We start from the raw sequence: 26,337 nt of genomic DNA on the forward strand, positions 1-26,337 counted from the left end.
CTTAAATGCTGTTTTGAGACAATGGCTATTTTTTTTAGGTCGAACATGCGACATTGCATGCGCTACTTGCACATGCGCTCTCACTTGCAAGACTATTGTGTATAGCAAGGGGATTGCAGCCCGCCCATTGCCTACCATTCATGGGCTTCTTTGTCACTCTTCTTTGGTGCCTCTTTATTGGCTAGCATAGGCTAAACCGTCACTTCTCTTTCCTTCCTGGAGCATGGACCAAGCACAGATTGATTCCACTTAATTAGTGGCCGTCCCCTGCTTGCACTGTGATTGAGGTACTATTTCTTTCCTCCCCCTCACACTCCTCCATGTGCTTCTTTCCACTCCCACCTACCCCCTTCTCTATGTTGCTCACGCCCCAGTGTTGTATATACTTTGTTTTGCAGTGTTATATAGTGCAAACTCGAGCGCTTTACAAAAGCACCAGTTATGTTACATTCATGGTGTTTTTTGTTTGTATTTTATTTAGGCATTGGGATAGTATATTGCACAATGTTACATTTGTTTTTTTTTTGTTTGTTTAGGCACGGGGGATTAGGCAATTTGCTAAGAATCACAGGATGTTGAGCCGAAGCCGCGACTCAAACCTAGCTCCCCAGTTTCTCCCTTCCATTATCCTATCGAAGATAAGGTTACTAACACGAATCTGTGATTGAGGACATTTTTATTTTTTCCCCATGCTTCCCTTCCCGTGCTCCCCCTTCCACCCCCCCTCACAACCCCTTGTGTACCCCTTATACCCATGGGAACCCCCCCCTGGTCCTCCGGGCATGAGCCCTATGGGCGAGGTCCCTTGATGCTAACAAAAAAAGAAACATTTTATAACAACCTCCCAAGAGCCTGCAAGATATCCATTACAACCATTATGGTATATACTGTACTTAAAAGTAAAACCTTCATGCCACCCCTCCCTAGTCTATATCTCACTCCCCCATCTGATTTTCTCAATAAGGGCATCTACCTCCTCAGTCTGTCGAAAATTATACATGTGATTATACCACATTATTCGAAGGGATGCCGGAAACCTTAGTTGGACCTTAGCCCCTAGTGAAGTCAAAATCTTCATTCTTTTACCCAGCTCCCACTGTTTTGTGGCAGTGATATGAGATATATCAGACCTGATTGAGAACGAGAATGGGCTAGAAAAAGAACTACATTTAACTGTGCCTTCTTTGAGGGCTGAGGATAGGATTTTTTCTTTTAAGGAATATGTTAAGAAATTAACCATGATCCTTCTTGGCTTAGATTTAGCAGAATTTCTTTTATATGGGTCTCGGTGGACCCGCTGAATGTCCAATGCTACAGTGCACTCTACACTACTGCACGCTGCGCAAATCTAATCTATACGACTGCACTCAATGCCACTATACTCTACTCTTCAACACTCTATGCCATTGCACTCTGTGCCATTCTAGACTACTCTGCACCACTATACTGTATGCCACTCTGCTCTCTACACCACTCTACTCTGTACCACTGTACACCAATGCACTACACACCACTCTACTCTGCATTACTCCACTCTGTGCCCCTGTACTCTACACCACTGCACTCTAGGCCATTCCACTCTGCACCACTGCATCCTACGGCACTGCACTTTATTCAACTCCACTCTATACCACTACACTCTACCGCTCCACTCTATCCTGCACCACTCCACTCTACTCTGAAACAATCTACTCTACCCCACTTCGCTCTGATACCACACTCTATGCCACCCTACTCCACTCTGCGCCACTCCACTATATGCCACTGCAATCTACGCTGCATCACTCCACTTTACTCTGCACCACTGCACTCTAGACCAATATACACTACTCTGCCCCACTCTACTGCAGTCTACACCAATGCACTTTTCAGCACTACACTCTACACCACTCTGCATCACTCCACTGTACATCACTGCACTCTACACCACTTTAATCTACTCTATGCCACTCTACTCTACATTACTGCATTCTACGCCCCTCTACCCTACTCTGCACCACTCCACTCTACCCTGCACCACTCCATGCCACTTCACTCTACTCTGCACTATTCTACTTTGCGCCATTCCATACCACTCCAATTTACGCTGCGCCGCTCCACTCTGTCACTGCACTCTACTCTACTCTACTCAAAACAAATGCACTCCATGTCCTCTGCACCAGTGCACTCTACAATCTACTCTGCAACACTCTGCCACTTCACTGTTCGCCACTTCACTGTAGGCCTCTCTACATCACGATCCTCCAGTCTGGGACTCTACTCCATTAAACTCTATTCCATTCTTTGCCTCTCCACTTTAAGACATTCTACTCCACTTTATGACACCCAACTCTACGACACTCTGCGCCATTTCAACAAGGCCACTCGACTTCACTCTACGACCTCCCACTCTACGTCCCTCCACGATACTCTGCACCTTTCCACTCTGCGCCATTCTATCTACGATACTATGCAATTCTGTGCCATTCCAGTCTGACACTCCGTGCCACTTCACTCTACTCTATGCCCCTCCACACTTTGCCACTCCATGCTTTTCCACTCCACTCTGACACTTAACTCCACTCTACACTACACCACTCTACTTTACTACGTGGCAATCCACTACACTGTACAACACTCTACGGCATTTTACTCCACTCAGTGCTACTCCACTCTACGTCATCCCTCTGAGTTCCACTCTACTTCACTGTGACACTCCACTTTGACATTTCACTCTACTCCACTCGTGTTCCACTTCATGCCCCCTCCACGCGCCTCCACTCCACGCCTCTATGCTATTCTACTCATTCTATGCCACTCTACTCCATCCTATGCCACTCCTCGACACTCTACAGCCTTCCATGACTCTCTACGACATTCTAATATACAACACTCTACTCCACTCTCTGCCACTCTACTCCTCTCTGCCACTCTACTCCTCTCTGCCACTCTACTCCTCTCTGCCACTCTACTCCTCTCTGCCACTCTACTCCTCTCTACAACACTTTACTCCATTGTATAACACTTTACTTCACTCCACGCCATACCATTCTCCTTTATGCCATCAACTTTTTAGCCAAGCCGAACAGTAGCCACGCTGGTGTATAACATGGCTAAAACAGATTGACAAAGTCAATAGTTCTTGCATAGGTGAGAACGAATGGATTTGCCAATGCTTGTTTTCCTTTGGTTTGAACTGCAGGCTACTGGCAATTAATCATCTAACTGATTTTGCTGCCTCATTACCATCATTTACTTGACAGTTTAAAAAACAAAAGTATGCTTACTTTTTAACCTTTGATCAAAGCACTAAATGTGGTCTTAGTGTACCATGCTATTCTGCTTCACATCTCCACTCCTACAGTTGCGGCTGCTACCGGATAGGAGTGGTGCGGCGGGGGCGGTTAATTACCAAAAAACCACCTACCACGGAACAGCCGTCCTGCCCGATGCCACCTCCTCTTCCTTTCTGCAGTCCGGTGGCAGCATGAAGCACCGCGCACACAGGCTCCCCTGAGCCAAACACAACGCTGCAATGCAGCGTTTTGATTGGTCTGAGCACCATGGATCGGTGCTCAGACTGGAACAGGGTGCGTGTGCATGTTCCCCTGATAGAAACATGCAAAGTGTGCATGAACTGTTTGGTCTGCCCAAGAGGGCCGGCCAAAGAGTTCATGCACACTTTGGGTGTGCACACAACTCCTCCCCTGACCAGCCCCACCCCACACAGGCTGCTGACAGCATGTAATAGGACAAGCATTGGCATAGCCAATAGGTCTCGCCTTTGGGAGGTGTTATTAGTTTTGCTGAATATGAGTGCTCCATAAGTAATACTTTGTAAAGTGTCTTGTAAATGTAAATTAACTACCCAATTGTAGCAAATTACTGTTTTAGTGTAGTTGAAGGCCTTTTCAAGGGAGTTTGTGTCGGCTAGTACTGAGCATCCACTATTATGCATTAATAACTGTAAAAAAAGTTTGTCAGTATTTTTTTTATTTAAAAATTACATGTACCTTTATGCAGAAAAAAAAATCAGGTTATGGACAGGCAATCTAGGACATCAACTTACTCAGTTAAGTAAAATGATGAACTGATTATAAATCAAAGAAGGATGGGTTTTTCATCTGTCGTGTACGCACTGAAGAGTGAAAGAACAGAATAACAATAAAATAGATTATAAATATTTTATTATTGGCAAAGACTTAATCGTTCAAAGGAGTGTGGGCTTGAGAGGCCTTCCCTCAGTTGAATGACTACGAGGAGTTAGAGGGCAGTGTAAAGATATAGGGCAAATTTGCTTGTCCAGTTCTCTCTTTGCCAAACTCCCACATAGGTGGAATATGAGTTCTCCTTAGGTGCAATCAAGGGTGCAGCGTACGAAGTGCAGAAATGGTAACCATTTGGAGAAGAAACAGATCATTATTTCCTCTTTATATACTTTGTTAACGATTCCATATTTCAAAAACACTTTCTCTACTAAGGTAGAATTGAGTTTATTTCAAAAGAGCAGACAGATTCAAAAACAGTCAAATGTCTGAGAATAATTCATTCGGTAGCCACATATATTTGTCATCCATTTATGTTCACAAAAAATATTTATCTTCAGAGTTGCAAGGCAAAAGAAAACATTTGCCTTTTGCTGGTTCCACAAGTTTATCATTCCCCTCACATTAACTACAGTTCACAAATTTCACCAAAGAGCCTTCAACATAGATTATGGTGCAGCGCGTGCAGGCAGGAGAAACGCAGCAGAAAACCTGTAGCCAAGTAGGCATTCTGTGCCACCTGTGTCCATCCCTGTATTCACAGACTGAGCTCTAGTATTAAAGCATAAATTTAATCTAAAATATAATGCGCTTTTACTACGAAAAAAGGAAAAGTATCTTCAGAGAAAATGTAAGCAGCATAACAATAACATTACTATTGTGTTAAAATGTAAATGTTGCACATGTGTGCCTGCAATCAATAGCATACCAGTATCTCGTCGTCTGTTTGGCTGCGGGTCGAAAGGGTAGAGGTTCAGAATTCGTTGAAAAATAACAAAGATATTTTATCTAGACCACCATTGGTATAAATGAAGCTCTGCCAAGGCGGTTTGAGGCTACGTCAGTGTGATGAGAGGCAAAGGCATCAGCGTGCTGGGTTGCAGTTCATTGCCATCACAAGCAGTGCCAACCTGCCATCCTCACTCGTACTGTACCATCACAGGCAGAGCCAACCTGCCAAGGAAAGCCCTTCTGTATGTCACCCTCGCTCATACCTTGCCATCACAGGCAGTGCCAACCTACCAGGAGAAGCCATGCTCTATGCCACCCTCGCTCGTACCTTGTCATCATAAGCAGTGCCAACCTGCCATCCTCGCTTGTACCTTGCCATCACAGGCAGTGCCAACCTGCCAGGGGAAGCTATGCTCTATGCCACCCTCGTTCGTACCTTGCCATCACAGGTGGTGCCAACCTTGCACCCTCACTTGTACCTTGCCATCACAGGCAGTGCCAATGTGCCAGGGGAAGTCATGCTGTATGCCACCCTCGCTCGTTCCTTGCCGTCACAGGCAGTGCCAACCTGCCAGGGCAAGTCAAGCTCTTTAGAGTGGTGCCCTCCCTGGTGCCATGCCATCACAGGGAGTACCAGCTGCTCAGAAGAAACCAAGCTTTTTGTCACCATGACTGGTAGCATGCCATCACAGGCAGTGGCAACGTGCCAGGGCAATATACTGACATAAGGGGTTCTCTGCAGGTAACGATCAGCCTGACGGGCAGCCAATTAACAATGACGTATTACTGAACAGGTCAACTGAATTGGAAAAACAAGCCAATGATTCACGTATTTGTTCGAGGCATGTGGGCTGCTGAATTCATATCTGTGCATAGATCGCCGCCTAGTGTTGGGTCCGGATGTTTGCACGTTGTTGTCCTGGAAGAGTCTTCGAAGTATCCTTGGATAGGTGACTCCTCCCCTGGACTACAGTGCGCATGGGCATCCTCTCCATCCTCAGATTGTTTTTTTCCGCCATTGGGTTCGGATGTGCTATCTTAGCTCAAGTTAGGAAAATATTTTGTCGAGGCCAAAAGGCCTTTAGTTTGCGTCGGTACTGTTTATCGATCGGGTTTCGATACAATCTTGTTAGTTTACTAACTTTCAGCACCGACTTTTTTCGCATTTACCTGTCCATCGACTACTTCGACGATGGAATCGAGGACGCCATTCAAAAGGTGTCCGGTATGCAATGCGAAGTACCCACACATCGACGTCCATCCGGTGTGCAACAAATGCCTTTCGCCGGACCACGACGAATCGACATGCATGGCCTGTGCCCGGTTCCGTTCCAAGAAGACTCTACGGAATCGACGAGCGGCGAGACTCGAGGCGCAGCACGCGGCACCGGCCCCAACAGACATCTTCGACGAGGCCGAAGACGTCGAGGAATTAGAAGTCTTGCCCTCCAGTCCCGTTTCCGAACACGAACCCGGATCGGACGAGGTAGACGAGTCACTCTTCCACAGAGGTGAAGACGACACCGAGGTAGGAGACGACGAGGAGGCCTTAGGGGCCGAAGAGAGTAGCTCCAATGATGAACAAGGCCTACCTGTTCAAACCGAAGAAACACCAGTGCCACAGCCTATGGCTCCGGTCGAGGGATCGCCTTCGGGCCTTACCCGAGACCCATCCCGTAGTTCTTCGGCCCCGCCCTCGGGCCCGGCCTCGGACGTTCAGCGGCAGCCATTACTGCATAAACCAGCTGGTTTCCCTACCGCAAAACCGAAACCGAAAGCTGCTCCGGTTCCTCCGAAACCGAAACTGAAAGTGGCGCTGGTCGGATCGAGGCCTTCCACGCCTTCGACGCCAGCGCAACGCGTCGGCACCGACCGCACCAAGAGAGACTTCGGTGCCGAACTTGAAGCGGGCGACGTCGGAGTCGACAAACGGAAAAAGGCCATCGGCACCGACAAACCTGCTCGGCTACCGGCACCAACGACACCGAGGGCCGTACCGCCTGCTGCGTCTCGCATCGCTCCCTCGACGACACCTAAGCCTCACGTATCGAAGACTTAGACGGTGATCTCCGCACCTCGACTCGATGAACCGCCGGCGCCGAAAAAATCCACGGCCGCCTCTAGGATGCATTGGAGGACTACATGGATGACCAAGTCCCCTACCATGTAGACACAGACCCTGATGACCAGCAGGACCCTGATCAAACTTGGGGCGACCCTGCAGACCCCAGTGCACCTCTCGATGCACAGGACCCACAACTCTATGGGGCAAAAACATCTCCTACGGAGGATACTGCGGCGTTCAACGCTCTTATTGAACGTGCTGCAAATAACCATGGGGTACAGCTTCACTCTGATACCATCGAAGATGACTTTCTAATGGACACCTTTGCATCCTCAGAAAGACATGTAAAGACTCTGCCAATGTTGAAGGGGGTCCTCAAACCAGCCAAGGACATTTTCAAGGAACCCACCAGGGCACGAGTGATAAACCCCAGGATTGATAAGAAATACAGATCAGCACCTGGGGATCCTACTTACATCAGAGGCCAATTACCACTCGACTCCATCGTCGTAGCGAATGCACGCAAGAGGGCACACTCGCAAACGACAGGTGACGCTCCTCCCCCGGACAAAGAGTCCAAGGTGTTAGAGACCTCTGGCAAGCGAGTTGCCGCCCAAGCTGCCAACATATGGCGCATAGCCAACACTCAAGCGCTCCTTGCTCGCTATGATAGAGCGCACTATGACACACTGGAGCAAATATTCCAACATCTCCCTGACCAGTTCAAGGAAGGCGCAGAAATGCTCATCAGAGAAGGACAGCTACTCACGAATGCTTCCATCAAATGTGCACTAGATGCTGCAGACAAGGCTGCCAGAGCCATAAACACAAGCGTCATGCTGCGACGACATGCCTGGCTACGGATCTCAGGATTCAAGCCTGAGGTACAAAACAATATACTCAACCAGCCCGTCAACCCCGACTATTTATTCGGGCCAGAGGTTGACACCACCCTCGAAAAGATAAAAAAGGACACGGACACTGCAAAGTCCATGGGCGCCCTACAAACTCAGTCCTTTCGGAGCGGCTCCTTTCGTCGCCCCGGAAACAAGGGAGCAGGTAGAGGACAGGGGTCACAACAAACATATAACAAAGGCAATACACAGACCACCTACGATAAAAACACCCGAGGTGGATATCGTGGCTCCAGTACAAAGGGCAGAGGACGTGGCTACGGCAACACCAGGTCCTCCCCCGAGAACAAGCAGTGACGCCCTCTCCCTTCCTCCCGACCACATAACACCTGTCGGGGGAAGGCTACAAAGGTTCCTGTCCACGTGGAACTCCATCACCACGGACAGGTGGGTCAAAGATATTGTAAAATACGGTTACTGTCTGGAGTTAACCTCCACTCCACCCACAATACCACCAAGAAGCCGTCCTATGTCCTCAGAGCACTTAACGCTCTTACAGCAAGAGGTGCAAAGTATGCTTCTAAAAGGCGCTATAGAGGTCGTACCCACCCACGAGCAGGGTACGGGAGTGTACTCCCTCTACTTCTTAATTCCAAAAAAGGACGGGTCGCTCAGACCTATATTAGACCTGAGACCCCTGAACCAGTACATTCTTTCAGAGCACTTTCACATGCTCACTCTACAGCAAGTCCTTCCGCTTCTCAAGCAGGGAGACTTCCTAGCCACACTGGACCTCAAGGATGCGTACTTTCACATACCCATCCACCCCTCACACAAAAAATACCTCAGGTTCACTGTTCAAGGGCAGCACTATCAGTTCAAAGTCCTTCCCTTCGGCGTGACAACAGCGCCCAGGGTTTTCACGAAGTGCCTAGCTACGGTGGCAGCACATCTACGGAGGCAGCATATACACGTCTACCCCTACCTAGACGACTGGCTCGTTCAAGCGAAGTCAGCCCAGCAATGTGCAAGCCACATGTCCCGCACCATTCACCTTCTTCACAGTCTGGGATTCTCACTAAATTACCCAAAGTCCCATCTCCAGCCCGCACACGTACAACAGTACCTAGGTGCGACTATAGACACTCTGGCGGCCACAGCTCAGCCAAATTTAGTGAGGATCAACAGCATACAACTGCTGATATCCAAGTTCAAACCCAATCACTCACTTCCAGCGCGAGTGTTTATGCAGTTGATAGGCATGATGGCCTCCTGCATCTTCATAGTCCCGCACGCGAGATTACATATGCGCCCACTTCAGGAGTGCCTAGCACGTCAGTGGAATCAGGCTCAAGGACAGTTGAAGGACCTAGTGTTGGTGAGTGGTCGGGCATACAACTCTCTGCATTGGTGAAATCCACAAAACCTTTGCAAGGGCCGACCATTCCAAGAGCCTGTCCCACAGATAGTTCTGACAGCGGACGCGTCTCTCCAGGGATGGGGAGCTCATGTACTCCACTACACAGTGCAGGGACTATGGACAATACAACAAAAGAAGTTGCACATCAACCTTCTGGAACTGATGGCAATCTTCCTAGCCATGAAGGCATTCAAAGTACATCTATGCAACAAGGTCGTGTTGATCCGGACGGACAACATGACCGCAATGTACTACATACAGAAACAGGGAGGAACACACTCTCCACAGTTGTCTCATCTGGCTCAGAGCATGTGGAAGTGGGCCATTCATAGGAACATGTTCCTCATGGCGGAACACCTCCCTGGCAAGGACAACCAGATGGCGGATCTGCTCAGCAGACACAGCCACCAGATGCACGAGTGGGAGTTACACCCATCAGTACTCCAACCGTACTTCCAGCAGTGGGGTCATCCGGAGATAGACCTATTCGCGACAAGCGAAAACGCAAAATGCCAAAGCTTCGCCGCCAGATTCCCACATCCGCAGTCGCAGGGCAATGCGATATGGATGAACTGGTCCGGCAGATTTGCGTACGCTTTTCCCCCAGCGCCATTGATACCGCTGGTGGCTCGCAAACTCCGACAACACTCCCTGACACTCGTCCTAGTTGCTCCCACGTGGGCACGCCAGCCGTGGTACACCACCTTCCTCGAACTTTCCGTGGTGCCGCATCAAAGGCTGCGGATCAAACCCGCGCATTTGACGCAGAACCATGGAGAGGTTCAGCACCCAGATCCGCAACAGCTGAACCTGGCGATCTGGCTCCTGAAGTCCTAGAGTTTGGCTATCTCAACCTGCCACCTGACTGTATGGACATCATCAAGGAGGCCAGGAGACCCACTACCAGAGCTTGCTATGCAGCCAAATGGAAAAGGTTCGTCATTTATTGCGGTAATAATGACATCAACCCGCTGGACGCATCCATCCAAAACATCATCTGTTACCTCTTACACCTATATCGATGCAATCTGGCGTACACCTCTATACGTGTCCATTTGACCGCAATCTCAGCCTATCTGCAAACCAGGCAGCACCTCTCTCTATTCAGAGTGCCTGCCATCAAAGCATTCTTGGAAGGACTCAAACGAGTCATTCCACCAAGCCACCCACCGGCTCCAATGTGGAACCTCAACTTGGTCCTCACACGCCTGATGGGTCCACCCTTTGAACCTCTGCACTCATGCGAGATTCAATTCCTTACCTGGAAAGTGGCCTTCCTTGTAGCGATCACTTCCCTAAGAAGAGTTAGTGAACTCCAGGCACTAACCGTTCAAGAGCCATTTATACAGGTTCACGCCAACAGGGTCGTACTACGTACCAACCCCAAATTCATGCCCAAAGTTATATCGCAGTTCCACATGAATCAGACTATTGAACTGCCAGTTTTCTTCCAAAACCCACAAACTGTTGCAGAAAGGGCACTACATACACTAGATGTACGGAGGGCCCTCATGTACTACATCGATAGGACTAAACCCTTCAGGAAGACAAAACAACTGTTCGTTGCCTTTGCCCCACACCACAAAGGTAACGCCATCTCCAAAGCAGGGATAGCCAGATGGATAGTTAAGTGTATTCAAATCTGTTATCAAAAAGCAAAACGCACATTAACTATTCCACCACGAGCCCACTCAACACGTAAGTTGGGGGCTTCCATGGCCTTCCTAGGAAATATTCCCCTGCATGATATATGCAGAGCAGCCACATGGTCCACTACACACACATTTACAAAACACTATTGCGTAGATGTGCAGTCAAAACAGCAGGCAGCTGTAGGACAGGCTGTTCTCAAAACACTTTTTCAGACCGCTGCAGCTGGCACGGGTAGCCGCCGCCAATAGAGGGCACTGCTATGTATTCTATGCACAGATATGAATTCAGCAGCCCACATGCCTCGAACTGAATATGCTACTTACCAGTATGCATCTGTTCTTGGCATGTAGGGCTGCTGACATTCATATCGCCCTCCCTCCTCCCCGGCGCCTGTCGCAGCTGCAGCTCTCAGAATTACTGCAAGCATGGCCATCACTTTCTGTATCTACTCCATCACTGCCACAATGGCGAAAAACAATCTGAGGATGGAGAGGATGCCCATGCGCACTGTAGTCCAGGGGAGGAGTCACCTATCCAAGGATACTTCGAAGACTCTTCCAGGACAACAACGTGCAAACATCCGGACCCAACACTAGGCGGCGATCTATGCACAGATATGAATGTCAGCAGCCCTACATGCCAAGAACAGATGCATACTGGTAAGTAGCATATTCATTCAACATCGCAAAATGTCCCATAAACACATTCTAATTGTACTTAAAAATACAGTAAACAGCCCGTCTGGACCTACCTAGTCACCCTAATGAACAAAATATCTGTTCGTTCAGACAAATTTTTAAAGCAGATAATCAAATTAATAAAACTATCTAAAAAGCACTGTCCTTAGAATTTTTGCAAACAGCAGGCGCCCGTCATATTTCAATTGTCTATGCTACGCTGATTGGTAGATGGACACTCACAAGTGTCAGACCGACACAGGGGGTGCCAAGCTGTCCATGTTGCCTTCATCTGTCCTTTACCCCTATAGACAGTGCCAGGGGGGACCGGATTCCTAATGAGAGCGTCGTCAGCGCATTGACGTCACGCTGCATACCATGCTCTCACTCACTGTGATCGCTTGAGGCAGCCAATCATATGGTGCCACCACCTCCTCCTTTGGCAAAGCCCCTATCCTCATTGAGTGTGCCAAGCCATGCACGAGGTTCCCTTTCAGTGCAACACGAGCTGTCAGCAGTACCATATACAGCAAGGCTCGCTCAGGGGAGTGGCTGTTGCTATGGTGATGGTGGGCGGGGAGATGTCCATCTGCCTCTAATTTCATGTCCCCACACGGGCACGTTACAGACACCTGTCCTGAAGCCCCATCCCCCACCTGAGCACAAAGAACGGGAGGGGGTACCTTGGGGTGAGAGAGGGAGTGGAGGAAGGGAAATGAAAAGACACGGGCACAGACAATGGGAGACCAAATTCGCTTGGAAATGAGGCGAGAGAGAAAGAAACATGAAGCTTGTAATTAGGCAGAATAAAGAAAGGCACGAAGACAGAAAAAATGCAGGGAGGTTTAGAGACTGAAAACTAGTGGAATAAAAATCGAAAGTGAGAGATTAGCGAGGAACGCGAGAGAGACGTCATTTTAATTGACAGAAAGAACAAGCGCGGTGCGCGCGCACAGCAAGGAAAGTGAGGTTTGCAGCTTGCACCCGACCGCGCTGCTGCTCGCTCCCTAGGCCAGGGGAGAGAGAAGGCGGGACATGCACCCGCCTTTGGCTAATTGCGTGCTGTCTTTCTTAGAAAGATGCACGCAAAGGCCAATAGCGTGTGAGTAAAAAAAAAAGCACATGCACGAGTGTATGGTCCGAGTTGAAAGTGATTACTAGAAGTCTCGCAAAGCAACGCATGCGTGCTGGCTCAGGCGAGACCTAAAAAACAAAATGACAATAACGATACGTTATTGTCATTTTACTTTTCCTTTTTGCGCAGTGGGGCATTGCTCCACTGCCTTAGCGGAGGAGCCGCCACTGCTTTCCTACTGTGGTCTAAAGCTGTCTAAAAATATTGCTCCGACTACTCCGTTGCAGTGAAGTCCTCCCGAATCCGCTAAATTTGTTTGCATCTTGATCAATCAAGTAAGCCGATGTAAATCTGCAATAGTGATATTAAGATGTCAATAGCTATACATGCAGTAGGAAAAATCTTAATTCCTACTAACGTTTGCTGAGATACTTCTGGTGTGATACACTTTAATTTTTCTGTCTGATGAAGCAACTGAGATTGCATTGTAATTGCAGAATAGACGCGAATAATAGAACCCATTTGCAGGTTTGGGACAGTATCCGTGTAGTGCAGCCATGATAAGTGGAAATTATGAGTGAACCGTCTGTTTTTCCGCTGTTAAGAGCTTGATGAGTATATTATTAAGGCTAAATGGGCAGCCCAGTCGCTTCATGACTGCAAAAGGATTGATTGAAGGATGTTCTTTCACCTTCTTGAGTAACAGCGTGTGGAATGCTAGTATTTTTTATTTACTTTGCATACTTAGAGCCTCTGTTTCATGTTCCGACTCAATGTATTCCCAAACAAGAACCGAACTCTGCATCACTTGATAGCAGCAAAATCATATTTTTTTTAATTTCTAATGTGAACATTCAATCTTCTCTAGAATGCTTTACATTTTGAAAGGTGGTAAGAGACTGAGGGGTCAGGGAGTGAGTGGCAATGAGTGTAGAGTCACGAAAATATATGTTTTCTTTTTGCAGAAGAACAAATGAGTTGTGTGCATCTTGGTTTCTAGCGATGATTCGAAGGCATAAAGCAGTCATATACTACTCTTTTTTCTTTGTGTGGAGTGCAGTGTCACTTTGTAACATCTTCTGACACATCCATCATTAATCACTTTAAGCCATAACCTGGGATTGTTTATACAATCTAGAAATTATTGCTGGCTATTGGTTCTGCAGTTTGTCTTGAGGAAACTCCGCCCATTCTGCTGTGTAGCCGAAACATCAGCTTGTTAAGTTACTTATTGTTGGAATGTTTCTGTAATTAAGTCATTTTCGTACACCTTTACCTTCTCCATTCGGATGTTAGTTTTTGTATTGCTTCTTCAAACCTTCACCTCACCTATTTATTCACTGCATTTATGCCCTGTTTCCTGCGTTGCCACCACTGAATCACAATTAAGGAAATCGTCTTTTTTTAACAATCTCTTTGATCTTCTTTGCTTTTGTTTCATAATCAATCAATTGTATTTGGAACATTGACTTTATTACTGGGCATCACTTTCCATATAAGAAGCACATTTTATAAAAATCCTTTTAGAAACACTTTCTATGAAAGTTAATGTCAATGAGGTAAAAAATTGATTATAATAACATTCGACCTGTTATACAACGCTCTGAAGGAGAAATCATATAAACAGTGTGGGAGTATTATGATCAGTTTTTGCAGAAAGAAGCATTTGCGTTAATCCGGAGTTTACATCATTTTAAAAAAAAGTAATCTTTAAAATGTTTTTTTTTTTTTTTTAAGAGAACAGAGAGATGGTCATTCTACAATGGTCTAGAGGGAAATTCCTAACCACACTGCTATTTCCAGACGTGTTTTTTTCTCTCAATAGCCCTTTCTCTGACAGGGAATTTCCAGTATGAAGGACTTGGTGCTTGTCACATTTCACTGTTTCCCCCACCCCAGAGTTGGTTAATTTCTGGGCCTGGGAGCTTGGGGTACTTAGCTTTAAGCGTTTAAGATGTCTGTGTGCGTGTGTTTTTTTAATGTACTTAAGTACCCTGGGGTTGGAGTCATTCCAGTGAGTCCAAAACAGGGGTTATATTACCGGTCAGTAGACCGCAATTTTGAGATTGTTTCACTAATGTTCTGCCCTATTTACCATTTGCCTCAAACACCGGTGATTTTTAGGTCTCGCCTGAGCCAGCGCTTTAGCGCCGCTCTCGCGAGAGCTTTAGTAAACGGGGGGATTTGGAAGTGCAAACTAGTGCTTTCAGGCCTCCAAATACAGTGCATGTGCGCCAGGCGCGCGCACCATTTGGCAGCCTAAGTGATCATTTCGCGGCCGCTTTGATGTTCTCAGTAGCCGCGCGGCCACTGAGAACATCAAAGCGGCCGCGAAAGTGCTCACCATTTGCCAGCCTGCGTGCCTCTCTCCCCTACCCCCTCCCTTATCCCACTTCCTGCTTGTTGTTGTTTTGCCCGGGGCATGGCCTGACAGACAACTGCTCTGGTCACCAGATGCCGATGCAGGCCATGCCACGTCAGCGTGGTCACCACTTGTGTAGCTGAGAAACAAGCGTCCCATTGAGGAGACTGTGTAATAATTTGGTAATAATTAGAACATGTTTAGTTAATGCAGTAGTTAGTAAAGGATGAACAAAGTATAGGCAAGAGGAATGTAGAAGTAACAGTAATTGATTAAGAATAATTTGCTTGCTAATCAACATGGCACTTAGACCAATCATCTCTGCTTGTACCCAACAGAATTCACACCTCATAACAGAGTTGTGCATAAGCGCAACTGCTTATAGAGAGAAGAGTGATGATGAATTCTCCACAATCAATGTCTTTGAATTTTCCATTGGAACACAAGCAACTCTGAACTGAAAGAGGCCTCGATAACAACAGAAGACTCTTCCTATGACATCTTCCAGAAACTGAGGGAAAGACAGAAACAGCTTGCATAAGTGTACAGTTCCAACACAAGTTCGTACAGCATACTGGTATAGCTTATTATGAAAGTTTGCAAGCTCCATACAGGCATCTTCCCACTTGATTTTGAGAATCTGCAAGGGCTTTTGGCGGGACCCTATTTCACAGCAAAGTGCAGAGGGTGATCTCATACTACCAGTGGCGGCTCGTGAATTTTAAAAGTGGTGAGGCAGAAAGCTTTGTGGTAAAAATTAAGTGTGAGCGAGCTTGAATCGAAACGCCCCTCTCCCTGCACTCACACACCACTCACTCTGAACTCACAGACACACCCCTCACCCAGAGCTCACAGACAAATCACTCACCCAGAGCTCACAGACAGATCACTCACCCAGAGCTCACAGACAGATCACTCACCCAGAGCTCACAGACAGACCACTCACCCGGAACTCACAGACATACCATTCAAGCTGCCCTCACACAGACACTACACTCAAGCTGCACTCACACAGAAACATCACTCACCCGGAACTCACACAGACACATCACTCTCCCTTTGCTCTGCTTACTCTGCACTCACAGATGCACACTGCTTCGCTCGCCCTACAGTCACCAAAGCATACCACCCCTCCTGCACTCACAAAGGCACACCACTCACCCAGTGCATTCACACAACTCACCCCTCACTCATTAAGTTATTCACACCCCAGATTATACACACCAGTGTAAATTTCACAGAATATCTCACTTCGTTATAGACATCCAGAGTATGCTCACTTATACTCATTCTAGGATTTTTCCCTCATTAAATGCTTCCTGGGCAGCACTATGCACACAGGTCATCAGTTTCCAGAAATCTCACCTTATGATTCAGCACTACAGCATGCATAGCAGTCTACAATTTTTCGAATATCATACCTCGTGATATACGGCCAGAGCTTGTACACTTGTGATCATTCTAGAATTCATTCTAGAATGTCCCTCACTATATACTTCCAGGGTAGCACCATGCATACTGGTCTTCAGTATCTCACCTGATGCCACTCAACAGCATAAACACTGATCATTCCTTTGTAATAACCCGTGGCACTGATCAACTTTACAACCTGCACGCTGGGCCTCGGTTTGTAATATTTCTCGCGATGACACCGATTCTACTCAGCTGTATGAAGATTAATTCTCAGTTTGAAGCAGCTCACCCGGTGACAGAGTACAGCTCTGCAGCATGTGCTCCGGCCCGCGGGTCGCAATATCTCCATGCGTGTCACAGATACAACTGCACATCGTTCACGAAGTACACACTTTTTCCAATTTATAAGCCTGCCATGCAAGCCATTTTCATGATATCTTTTTGCTATTTGAAGTGTTGAGCTTTCACTGCATTGATGTTTTGTTTGCATTTTTCGAGAGATTCTCTTAATCAAAGTCGCTCTGACGGCAAAAATTATTCAGCCTTTTTGTTTACTATTATGTCAGCCTCTATTAATCAGGGAGGTTGATTTCAAAGATGCGCAACAAATGTAGGGGCATATTAACAATGCATCGATAACAAATTATCACCGCTTTTTCGGCCGAAAAGCGGCGATAATTTTATCGCCTTATCAGCAAAGACACGCTATCGCGTGTTTTGCTGATTTTGCTCCCGTTTCCAGCACGCCTAACTTTGCATCGCTAATGAGATGCAAAGTAGGCGTGTCTGTGGAACCAACATGGGTAAATATCACGAAGGCAGCTTCGCGATATTTACAATCTCAGCACCCAGCACAGCGTAGGTCTTGGCACAGCGCACTAATAGACGAGGCCTGTCGTTGACTGGCGCATTGTTTTTCCAAGCGGCCCTCTTTTAACTTCCGAATCTGAAGTCTTCTGTGAATACCGCTGACCCACAGCACCCCCCAACCCCACTGGAAGTTTCATACCTCTGCGCAGTATTTCCAAGCAGTGAATACGAACTGCTGAGACAGATGGAACAGGCCCGGAACATTTTGTAAACAAACCAGCCTATCGTGTCTAGAGTTCACAGGATTCAAAGGGGCTTCCATTCCCTAGCTTAGTATTTAACAGACTGCCGCCTTTTGCTTCTTTTGTGTGTGTATGTGGGGATACAGTGTTTACTTGATTCCCACCCGTCTTAGATTGATGCCAGCCATAGCACAGGGTAGTACCACTCAGAGTAGCAACATAAACTCGGCAGCAGGCCTCTTCCTCGCGGAAGTAGTGTCAGCTCCACGTAAAGGCAAGCAGTCGGTCTATTTTCTTGCTAAGTGTAACTTTCAGACTGCATGCCTCCACTTTACCACAGCTATACAGTTACATTTATTATTCCACTCTAACTGTTACAGGAAAGTCGAAATGTATTTAGTGCAGGCATGTCCAATCTATGGCCATTTGACTCCCCAGTATTTAGTTTAGACTCGACCTCTTATGCTTCTAGTTTCTCAGTGAAATCAAGACTCTATATATTAAATAATATTTTCTATTTTTACCCCCAGTTCGGCCACGTACCATCACAAATTATTAACCTTGGTACTAAGTGCAATTTTACCCCTAAGGATACTTGTGTTTTGTGGTGTACAGTTAATATAAATTTCTGTTTCTGAGTCTCTCCTTATAGCACCTCTGTTTTTAGATCTGGCATTAGTCATGACTTTTAAAACAAGCATTGGCATAGCCAATAGGTCTCGCTTTTGGGACCTTATAAGTGTTTAGCCATGCAACACTTGATGTTGTTGCACCAAGGATATTGTGCTGGAAAACAAAACACTTATAAGGTCCCAAAGGCGAGACCTATTGGCTATGCTAATGCTTGTTAAGTTGAAGCCTTTGCTTAAGACATCTTTGGGACTTTCGGAAAGCTTCCCCGGGAATACATTCCGTCCATCGCTAACCGTTGGCTTTGTGGTTCCGAACTCATATTTGCTTGCTTTCTTTTTGCTAGCTTTATTTGTTTTAGGTTGTCCAGCTTGAGATCTTCGCTTCCATGGAGCCTAGCCTATTTGGCAGGACCTCTTGTATTCTTCTAGTAGTGCTCCTTTCTCTAAACAGGCCTTTAAATCTTGTTCTTATCTTGTCACATTTGCTGTGCATTTAGAGACAGAGGTTAAATGTGAGGATCTGTCTTCCGAGGGAGCTTGGTGTTAACCTTTCTTTCTCGGACTTCAAAGTGAGACAATCATGCATGGGTACTGGGGGGTCCTGGAGAAAGGCTGTACAATGTTACTGTTTTTCTAGTACACAACAAAATGTAAATGTATATTAATGAATTGTGCAGAAATTTCAGAATTTATCGAATTGGGAAGGCGCAGAAGGATATTTTTGGGTAATTCTGAAGTGTGGTGTAAATAAATATTATATTGCGATCAGAACAAATCAATACACTAGGTGATGGCATATCCACACAATATTGTGTGTGGTTGGTATATTATATGAGTAAATTTGTATGTCTGTGCAAATGTAATGGACATTTCAATTAAGGATTTATTGTCTGTAATGACAGTGCGCTATCATACCATGCATATTCCACTTTACCCCACTGCACTCTACCCTGCACCACTCCACTCCAAGCCACTTCACTCTACTTTGAAACAATCTACTCTACGCCTCTGGTCTCTACGCCACTACACTATACGTCACTCTATGCCACTGCAATCTGCTGTGTACTACTACACTCTGTGCCACTATACTCTACACCGTTCTACTCTACAGCACTGCACTCTATGCTGCTCTAATTTAACCACTGCCCTCTACGCCACTGCACTTTACCCTGCACCACTCCACCCTACTCTGAAACAATCTACTCTGTGCCACAGCACTCTGACAATGCGCTCCATGCCACCCTACTCCACTTTGCTACACCACCCCACTCTGCGTCACTGCAATCTACACTGCGACACTCCGCTGTACGCCACTCTTCACCACTGCACTCTACACCACTCTAATCTACTCTGCACCACTGCACTCTCCCCTGCACCACTGCACTCTCCCCTGCACCACTGCACTCTCCCCTGCACCACTGCACTCTCCCCTGCACCACTGCACTCTCCTCTGCACCACTGCACTCTCCCCTGCACCACTCCACTCTCCCCTGCACCACTCCACTCTCCCCTGCACCACTCCACTCTCCCCTGCACCACTCCACTCTCCCCTGCACCACTCCACTCTCCCCTGCACCACTCCACACACTCCCCTGCACCACTCCACTCTCCCCTGCACCACTCCACTCTCCCCTGCACCACTCCACCCTATGCCACTTCACCCTACTCTAAAGCAATCTACTCTGCGCCACTGAACTCTGCACCACTCCACTCTATGCCAAATGCACTCGGTAATTGCACTCTACGCCAATGAAATCAACACCACTTTACTGAAAACCATTGCACTCTAAGCCAATCTACTCTGCACTGCTGCACTCTCCGCCACTATACTCTACACCATTGCACTCTACGTCACTGCACTCTATTGTACTCTGCATCACTGTACTCTATGCTACTGCCCCACTCTACGCTATGCCACTCTACTTTACTCTTCAGCACTCTACGCTATTGCACTCTACTCCACTCTTCGCCACTTCACTCTACAACACTCTACTCTGCAATACTGTACTCTCCAACTCTGAACTTTATGCCACTCTACTCCCCACCACTGCACTCTACTCTGCACCACTCTACTGCACTCTACACCAATGCACTTCCACCACTACACTCTATGCCACTGTACCCTGCATCACTCCACTGCACGCCACTGCATTCTACACCACTCTAACCTACTCTGCACCAGTGCATTCTACACCTCATCACTCTGTGCCATTCTACTCTGCATCACTGCACTCTCCGCCACTCTAGTCCACTGCACTCTACCCTGCATCACTCTACTCTACCCTGCATCACTCTACTCTACCCTGCATCACTCTACTCTACCCTGCATCACTCTACTCTACCCTGCATCACTCTACTCTACCCTGCATCACTCTACTCTACCCTGCATCACTCTACTCTACCCTGCATCACTCTACTCTACCCTGCAACACTCGACTCTACCCTGCAACACTCGACTCTACCCTGCAACACTCGACTCTACCCTGCAACACTCGACTCTACACTGCAACACTCTACTCTACCCTGCAACACTCTACTCTACCCTGCAACACTCTACTCTACCCTGCAACACTCTACTCTACCCTGCAACACTCTACTCTACCCTGCAACACTCTACTCTACCCTGCAACACTCTACTCTACCCTGCAACACTCTACTCTACAACACTCTACTCTACCCTGCAACACTCTACTCTAACCTGCAACACTCTACTCTAACCTGCAACACTCTACTCTAACCTGCAACACTCTACTCTAACCTGCAACACTCTACTCTAACCTGCAACACTCTACTCTAACCTGCAACACTCTACTCTAACCTGCAACACTCTACTCTAACCTGCAACACTCTACTCTAACCTGCAACATTCTACTCTAACCTGCAACACTCTACTCTAACCTGCAACACTCTACTCTAACCTGCAACACTCTACTCTAACCTGCAACACTCTACTCTAACCTGCAACACTCTACTCTAACCTGCAACACTCTACTCTAACCTGCAACACTCTACTCTAACCTGCAACACTCTACTCTAACCTGCAACACTCTACTCTAACCTGCAACACTCTACTCTAACCTGCAACACTCTACTCTAACCTGCAACACTCTACTCTAACCTGCAACACTCTACTCTAACCTGCAACACTCTACTCTAACCGCAACACTCTACTCTAACCTGCAACACTCTACTCTACTTTGAAACAATCTAGTCTATGCTGCTGCACTCAATGACACTGCTTTTGGTGCCACCCAACTCCACTCTGCCCTACTCTACTGCACTCTATGCTGTACCACTCCACGCCACTCTATTCCACACCACTGCACGCTCCACAAATTTACTAAAAACCAATGCACTCTGTCTCAGCACTCTATGCCAATCTACTCTGTACCACTGCACCCTACAACACTACTCTGTAGGCCTGGGCGGAGTTTGTGGAGTTCCACCACGTGGAATTCTGCAAAGTGACCAAACAATCAGGGGTGTTAAGTGGAGTCCCGAAAGCGGTGGAGTGCATTGGGTTGTGCCATTCGTGCTGATTTTTAGCGCTGGGCGTGTGTCCCACGCTGGAAAATCAGTGCTAACAGCACCATGTGCAGCGCAAGAGGGTGTGGCTTCTTTCTGTCACTCAAGTAGGTTTTCTACTCGAGCGGCAGCTTCCTCAACACAAATGGAAGGTTTCTCAACATGAGCTGTAGCGGCTATCCTCGACCGCCTGTGTTGAGAAATCTCGCCGGGAGGTGGTCTGGAGTAAGATTTTTCTCGATTGCCTACTTAACGTTGAGTGAGGAAAAAAACTCAGAAAATCTCTACGCTACGCGGAGTGGGAAAATCTCCGTGACCAGAGCGGAATTTCACGCCCAGACCTACTACTCTGCCCTGTACTCTCCACCGCTCTACTCGGCACCACTGCACTCTATGCCACTGCATTCTACTCTACGCCATTCAACTGCATTCGACACCAATGCACTGTTTGTTACTACACTCTGTGCCACTCTACTCTGCATCAGTACAGTGCACGCCACTGCACTCTACACCACGCTGCAATCTTCCACTCTATGCCACTCTACACCACTCCAATCTATGCTGTACCATGCTATTCTACTGTCACTGCACTCTACACCATTTTACCCAAAATCAATGCACTCTACGCCAGTCTATTCTCCACCACTGCACTCTATGCTACTTCGCTCTAGGCCACTCTGACACTCCCCTCCACGACAGGACCCTCTATTCCATTAAACTCTACTCCATTCCACGACATTCTACTCCACTCAGCTCTTCAACACTCTGTGGCAGTTCACTCTTGACCTCTTGACTTCACTCTACGTCTTGCCACAAGAGTCTACGCCTTTCTACTCTACGACACTCCACAACACTACGTGACTCTACGCCACTCCAATCAATGACACTCTGCCACTTTATTCGACTCTGTTCCACTCCATGCTTTGCCACTCCACACTGACACTTTACTCCACTCTACACTACACCACGCCACTCTGCGGCATTCCACTCTACAGCACTCTACTCCACTCTGCGACAGTTTACTCCACAATATGCTACGCCACTCTACGTCATTCCACTCAGTGTCACTGTACTCCACTCTACTCTACTCCACTGCATGCCCCTCCACTCCATGTCGTGAAACTCTACTCTACGCCCATTACTCTATTCTATTTTGTGCCATTCCACTCTGATACTCTACTCCATTCTATGCCTCTCCACTCCATTCTGTGCCACTCCAGAAGCACTCTACGATCCTCCATGAAACACTACACCACTCCTCTCTACGACAATCCATTCTACTCCACTGTATGCCACTCTGCTCTACAAACCTTTACTCCATTCTACCCCACTTTACTTTCCTACCCTCTATGCCGCTCCACTCTCCTTTATACCAATAACGTTTAGCCATGCTGAAAAGCATCCACGCTGGTGTATAACATGGCGGCTAAAACATATTGGAAAAGCAAATGGCTCTTGCATCTTTTGGCTTTGCCCATGCTTGTTTTCCTTCGGTTTGAACTGCAGGCTCCTTGCAATTATTCATCCAACTGATTTTGCTGCCTCATTACCATCGTTTACTTTACAGTAAGGGAATATTTTTAATACTCTCATATAAAAATGCAAGTGTGCCATGCTCTTTCGCTTCACATCTCCTTTCCTACTGTGGTGTAAAGCTGTCTAAAACTATTTCTCCGACTACTCAATTGCAGCGCAAGCCTCCTGAATCCCCCACATTTTGTTTGGATCTTGATAAATCAGTTAAGCAGATGTAAATCTTCAATAATGATATTAAGATGTAAATAACAAACTGCTCTGCAGTTGCTGAATAGATGTGAATAATAGTACCCATGTGCAGGTTTGGCACCGTATCCGTGTAGTGCAGCCATGACAAGTGGAAATTATGAGTGAACCGTCTGTTTTTCCGCTGTTAAGAGCTGGATGAGTATATTATGAAGGCTAAATGGGCAGCCCACTCGCTTCATGACTGCAAAATGTATTGATTGAAGGATGTTTTCACATTCTTGAGTAACAGTGTGGAATGTTAGTATTTTTTTCCTTTGCATACTTGGAGTCTCTGGTTCTACGTGTTGCAAGTCAACTTATCCCCAAACACGAACTGAACTCTGCATCACTTGGTAACAATAAAATCATATATTTTTTTTCATTTCTAATGTGAACATTCAATCTTCTCTAAAATGCTTTACATTTTAAAAGTCTGGAAGAGACTGACGGGTCAGGGAATGGGTACAGAGTCAAGAAAGTACATATATATATATATATATATATATATATATATAGAACGGATAAGTTGTGTTACTTAGTTTCTAGCGATGATTAGAAGACATAAAGCAATCATATACTCCTCTTTTTTTTCATTGTGTGGAGTGCAGTGTCACTTTGCAACGTTTTATGACACCTCTGTTTTCGCAATTAAGAAAATAAAACTTTATTTGGCAATAAAACATAAGCTCGTGCACACGTGGATGGTCAGTTTAGCAGAACTGTAAAGTGAACTTCAAATCACAATGCAACGCACAGTGATTTATATACCTTTTTAAAGGTAAATACGTCACATGCATAATTACTGATAGAACAGTATTATTGTAAAAAAAAAAAAAAAAAGGCAAATCTATTCTACAAAAATAACTATTCACATGACAAGAGAATGCAGCCTATCTACACCCGTGGTTTGATACATTTCTACACTAGCTTGGTGTCCTTGGCTTGTCGGGTTTTGAAGCCTAACAGTACCACTCCTACATGTCTACTACATGGCTGCTGCTGCTCTGAAGTCTAACGCCCTATCTGTCCTGCACTTCTATTCAGCATTTTCAGCATATTTTCTGAAACACGTGTTCCTTCAACACAGGCCTGTGGCCTTGACTGCTATTGTGGTGTCTAAATATATTTCCTTATCCTACCAGAACGTAGATCTGCTTTCCTCCACGCAAATCTCAACCCCATTTGTGCTGGTTTTTATTCTGCTATTTTAGTAAGACTAGGCCTGTATCGTTCTTTTAACACACACTTGAACACGTATTCCTGCTGTTGTTTACATTGACATAAACAAACTTTCTTCATTTTCTACACCTCCATCATTCTTAATTGCTGCAAGCCATAACCTGGGATTGTTTATAAAACCTGGAAATTATTGCTGGCTTTTGGTTCTGCAGTATGTCTCGAGGAAAACCCACCCATTCTGCTGTGGGGCCGAAACATCAGCTTGTTTAGTTACTTATTGTTGGAATGTTTCTGTAATGAAGTCATTTTTGTACACCTTTACCTTCTCCATTTGGATGTTAGTTTTTGTATTGCTTCTTCAAACCTCCACCGCACCGATTTATTCCCTGCGTTGATGCTCTGTTTCCTGCATTGCTACCACTGAATTGCGATTCTCCTATTAGCATGACCAGAGGATCTGGATTTCATTAAAGACACGGAGGCTAACATTATGCATTAAACTTTTAATGCATTAAACTCGATGACCATAGATTGGAAATCGAGGGGGGGGGAAAGGTTGGGGGGGAAAAACAGAGTTAGATGTAAACTTGAAGGTTCAAGTTCGGGAAGAAAAACAGATAGTCGGTAGTGTATGAGCCCATAAAGCAGTTCAGTCTACAAGTCTATAAGGCAAGGAAAGCTTAATATAATGAAAAGCAAAGGCATACAAAGCGAATAATGAAATGAAAGCAACTTATCTGCTTGCGAGCCGCATTTAAAAGAGGCAGTCTGTTTCCTCCTCATGCCTTTTATACCATGTGTTCACTGCATTCTAGAATTGTTTTCTTTATGATGTAGTGCGGCTGCTTGTGACTGCAATAAAAGATTAATGCATTAAAAGATTAATGCATAATGTGGCCTCCGGTCTTGTAATGAAATCATATTTCAGGAATTATATTTTTCTTTTTACAATTTCTTTTTTAACTTTTTTTTTCTTTTTTGCCCTCATTTTGCCAACTCTCTTGTTTGGACTCCTTATCTCTCTATGCCTCAATGTGGAGACCCTCAAAGAGAGAGAAAGAACAGAAGTTCCCCACAAGAACAGTGCTGTTTCCACTTCCATCTCCTGTTCGCATGGGGGGACCATCGGAACATACTGGAGAGACCGGGACCAACAGCATGTTTGGCTTAATCATAGGACCCACTTGTCTTCTCCCTCCAGTCCACCAGTGCAGTCCAGATCTTCTCTCTACTTCTTGGGTCTCAGGCCATATCTGATTCACTTGTATAAATAATGTTCTTTAAACACTCTGTGAAAGATGGAGGAGTTTCAGATTTCCACAGCCTAAAAATCTCCCATGTTGCCAATACTATCACATAGAATATAAGCTTAGAACTGGGTGCATCCAACCAATAGCCTTGAGTAAGTCCAAAGACTATTAAGCAGGGGCTTACCTTGATCGGTTTGCCGAGTATCTCCCCCAAAAAGTTACATACCACGGTCCAATAAGGTTTAATTTTTGGACACTCCATGAACAGGTACACATCATCTGCTGCCATATGCATACACTTTGGACAATTGTATGTATTGACTGTAACCTTTAATAGATTCAGGGGAGACCAGTAGACTCTGTATGTGGTAAACAAATGATTCCACTTAAGCAATGCAGGTTTTACCACTGTTTGCAGCATACCAAAGGAGTCAAACCAC

General features: G+C 46.2%; 1 protein-coding gene across 8 annotated transcripts in view; it reads left to right on the forward strand.

The window, feature by feature from the left end:
• STAT2 (signal transducer and activator of transcription 2) overlaps window positions 1-26,337 on the forward strand; it is a 574,746-nt gene that overhangs the window by 35,279 nt on the left and 513,130 nt on the right. For 2 of the 8 annotated variants that reach the window (XM_085600900.1, XM_085600903.1), the window contains exon 3: window positions 15,421-15,642. The exons of the other annotated variants lie outside the window; for them this stretch is intronic. The gene's annotated coding sequence lies outside the window, so the exon portion shown is untranslated. The remainder of the gene's footprint in view (window positions 1-15,420; window positions 15,643-26,337) is intronic. 8 annotated transcript variants of the gene reach the window in all.

The sequence above is a fragment of the Triturus cristatus genome, chromosome 4_2 (assembly GCF_964204655.1).
Source record: "Triturus cristatus chromosome 4_2, aTriCri1.1, whole genome shotgun sequence".
NCBI classification, from domain to species: domain Eukaryota; kingdom Metazoa; phylum Chordata; class Amphibia; order Caudata; family Salamandridae; genus Triturus; species Triturus cristatus.